Below are 4,773 nucleotides of genomic sequence, written 5' to 3'. Positions count from 1 at the left end.
GACCCTATTAACCGGTGTGTGAGTCGAATAGACGAATTTTTTGCTGTGTGTTAGTATATGTGTGAATCGGGACCAGCCGTTTTGAGTCTAATAGGCGAATGAGTCAATTAACTGTGAGTCCAATAAGTGGCGACCACTGTATATTATTTCTATGGTGAAAAATTCTAAAAAAATGGATGTCATTCTGCTGTACAGTAGGTTAAAAGTGGCCCAATGTATAAAGGATGGTATTAAATTTGAATTCAATGATAAACAACATTGTATAAAAAATACAATTCTGAGGGGAGACTGTATGTCAGTCTAGGTATAAGACATATTATATACTTATCTAAGGTATTAAAAAAAAAAATTACCTATAATAGGTACCTATATAATAAATTCCATATTAATCATATTACAATATCCAATAGGTATCTACTTATAAGTTATAACGTGTTATACATCAAAACCAACCGTGATACTATCATAGATATATAATAGTAGATTTTAGAAGTATCAAGTACCCACGAATAATATTATACAATCACTTAACTTATTAAAATAGTTATTCTAGGTTTTTTTAATATGTAATTTCGTCCAAATTTGAACTTAAAATGACTATAAAAATAAACTATATAAATGTATTTTTTATATTTTTTGGTAACAAAATCAACTACTTAGGTAAAATTTTGTTTTAAATTTTCAATTCTTAGATACAAAAGTTGAACATTTTATAAATTTTTAACTACAAAATAATTATTCAATTTTAAATTTGATAAATTTTGTCAAAATTTCAACTTCAAATGCTTATAAAAAATAATTGTGCCTATGTATTTTTAATATTTTTCAACTGCTATTGTAACAATGTATCAGGGAGCCTTTTATTAATTTTTTACACTTTTTGGGCCAATAGATAAAATTTTATTGATATTTATAGAAAAAAAAAACTAAAAAAATTGAAAACTTACAATGTCCGTAAACAGCTCAAAAAGAGTCAAATTATTTTCAAAATATTATCGTATATAGAAAATGCTAATATAAACATTCAGTGAATTTTTAAAGTTTTTACAGTCACTCATTTTTTAGTTACAACAAAATAAGGAAATCGCTACATGAGAAATCGAGTGAAAATCCAATGTTGTAAAATTTTGAATTTCAAACGATCATAAAAATTTAATTTGACTTTCTTATAGATATTTTTTGTTTGATAAAGGTAGATAATCTTAAAAGAAATCTTGTATTACATTTTAAAATCTTAGATTTAAAAAGAAAAATTTTTACGAATTCTTAACTCAAAATAATTTGCTAATTTTCGTGATTTTTCCATATTTTGTCAATTTTTGAACTTTAAATGCTTATAAAAAAAAAACTGTGACTAAGGATTTTTAATATTTTTCATCTGCTTTTGAAAGAATATACTAGGAGCCTTTTATTAAATTTTCAAGCTTTTTTTATCAACAAATAAAATTTTATTGATATTTTTAGAAAAAAAACTAAAAAAAAATGAAAACTGACAATGTCTGTAAAGAGCTCAAAATAAGTCAAAATATTTTGAAAATGTTATGGTGTATAGAAAATGCTAATATAAACATTCAGTCAAAATTTCATGTATCTACTGTCAGTTTTTTTAAAGTTACACTAAAAACCAAATTCAATTTTGCGTAAAAATTCCCGTTCTTCCTTAATTTTTCTTTGGTTTTTCTTGGCGCTTTTGAAAATTACTGGGAAATTTAAATTTTGACCTCCCCAATGCACCAACGATATTCACTTTCTGATCGAACAAGATATTGAAGTTGAAAATCGTAGCATTATTTTATTACTTATCGTGTACACAGACACAAAAAAAATAAAAAAATACAAAAAAAAAATTAAAAAAACACACATCATTGTAAAATCAATACATTCATCGTTCCACTCAGAATCTAAAAAACTGTGACTAACGATTTTTAATATTTTTCATCTGCCTTTGAAACAATATACTAGGAGCCTTCTATTAAATTTTCAAGCTTTTTTATCCAACAAATAAAATTTTATTGATATTTTTAGAAAAAAAACTAAAAAAAAATGGAAAATTAAAATGTCCGTAAAGAGCTCAAAATTTCGACTACTTACCGTGTAACAGACACAAAAAAAAAAAATTAAAAAAAAATTAAAAAATTAAAAAAAAAAAAAAAAAAAACACACACCATTGTAAAATCAATACATTCATCGTTCCACTCAGAATCTAAAATGGGCACTAGTATAATAGTCTTCACAGGAAATATATAGGACCTTCATATACCTAGGTACCTTCATTACTTAAACATTTGTCGAAGAATTGAAAATTTAATTTCAAATAGGTACAATCTTTTATATTCATAAAATATGTTTTTATAGTTTTGTCTATATAGATATTGTGAATTCTGTTTTACTACTAAAATACAAGAACCTATTTCCACTATAAAATAAATTATGCATTTTTATAACAATACCTTCCTAAATTCATATGATAAACGGATAAAACAATTTGAATGTGACATTTTTATAGTACATAATAAGTATATTTTTATTGCAAGACCTTTTATTATTTTTATATTTTTCACAAGAAGTATTGGTATTTGGGTTTATAATATTATAATATACTACACACAAATTTCAAAAATAAAAAAATTCGGAAAGTCACTCTACTCTTAAGTAGGTGTCGAATGTACCCCATCATTAAAATTGACTAAGTCTGAACAATTCTAAGACTATTTTATTGTATATGTTATATGTAATATGTATTTATAATTTTTAATGCTATGTAGGTATATGTAATATTTTTCTACTCGTAATACGATATGTTTAGTTTGTCCCAAACCAAAAACATATTATTTAGTAACTATCATAATAACTTATAATTCAATACCGCCGAACCGCACACCAGTGTTAATAGGTTCATGTTATAAATAGCTTAAAATTAATTTAAATATTTCAGAAATTTAATTGTGCAAACTAAATTACAATAGGTATACATAGTGTTGAAAAGTTTCAAGTTCCTACGAATAATATTATTGGAATTGCAACAAAATAACTAAAAACATAATTATAATTATAATTTAAATATCTTGCAATCTCGGAAATGTTTGAACTTTAATAAATGCCTTTTAAAATAAATTAAACTTTTGTACTATTGAGATTTTTAGGTTGTTTTCAGGGTTGCTGAAAAAAAAACTTTTGAGGAATTTTGTATTTACATTTTCAAACTTGACGTGTAAAATTAAAAATTTTTAATTTTTAACTAAGTAAAAACGATTTGAATTTTTTGTACTTTTACAAATATTAACTTACAAATATTTATAAAAAAGAATTCAGCTTAAAATTAGTATAAATATTTTTAAAATTGAATTGTGTATAGAAAATTATTATTTAAATAATAGTAAAATATTACAAGTATTTACGAATAATAATTTTTAGGTACAATTTACAACAAAATAACAAAAATAGGTTGCGAACAATTTTATGAGGAATCTTGAATTAAATGTTTAATTTTTAGGTATTAATATCTTATGAATTTTCAACTGCCCCGAAATAATTTACATATTATTATTCTCGTAATTTTGACAAGCTTTGCAAAAATTTGAACTTTAACGTTCATATAAAAAATATTGGGCCATGTATTTTTGATATTTTTTAAGTGCTGTAATAACAAGTAACGAGGGATCTTGTATCAAATTTTCCAGCTTTTTTACTCACAAATATATTATCCTCCGTATATCCAATTTTATCCTCGTCATCTCATAGTACTAATTAGATCCAATTTGTTAACAGACACCACTCGCATAGTTAAAAATTCAAGCACCCTGCTCCAAAGTGTAGTGACAGTCGCACTAAAATAAAAGCACAAATAATTTTAAAATCAATAACCTATAGTGATTTAAAAAAGTTGAGATAAGTTATTTAAAATCTGACAAGTAGTTGGTTTGAAAGTCATATGAACCTATATAATGTATTGTATAATATACTATATTATGTAAAATTAATATAACTAATAACGCTTTGGTATATGAGTAATAAACGTAATATTTAGTTATCAAATGTAAGTTGTTATAATGTTATAAAAGAAATATAATAAGATTATTAAGATTGATTGCACAATATTTATATTTCATATAGGTATTGAACAATTAAATTAATAAATTATAATACAATAAGCCAGAGTCGCAGATGTAAAATGTTTTATAATATTGTTTAAATTGTTTAATCATTTTTAAATTAAAGCTTTCATTATTATTTTATTTCCTTTCGAATGATCGAATCGTAGACATTTATTGTTGTAGTTTACCCATCTAACTGTAATGAACATCGGATATTGGATGCTGAAACGACTTTGATTCACAAACCCTTAAAAAAAACTAATTCAACAATTGTTTTTCTAAGTATTTTTTTCTCTCGTATAGTTTCTCATCCAAACGAATAAAGTCCATTTTATAGCTCATTAAAGCAAGCAATTGTATTGGTCCCAGCCCCACACGTAGGGGGGTGGCAGGGACACTCTTGGGAGGGGAGTAGGTTAAGCTGACAATAGTACGATTTATCTATGTACGTATATAAGATAAACATATAGATATAATTCAAAGGAAAAAAGAGCGAATTGTGGTGTCGGGGAAGTCGGTGACGCAAGACGAGGAAGAAATGGGTAGCAACGAACGGGTAAAAAGGAAGAGAGTACATATCGCGCGCGGCTGTGTCAGCGGCGGCGGCGCGCATACACACACAAAAGGGGCGCCGGCGTCTGATATCGAGCACAAGCTACGGCGGCGGCGGCGGCTACAC

The sequence above is a fragment of the Acyrthosiphon pisum genome, chromosome A2, assembly GCF_005508785.2.
Source record: "Acyrthosiphon pisum isolate AL4f chromosome A2, pea_aphid_22Mar2018_4r6ur, whole genome shotgun sequence".
NCBI lineage: Eukaryota > Metazoa > Arthropoda > Insecta > Hemiptera > Aphididae > Acyrthosiphon > Acyrthosiphon pisum.
The sequence above is the reverse complement of the archived record's forward strand: the minus strand, read 5'-3'. Positions refer to the sequence as shown.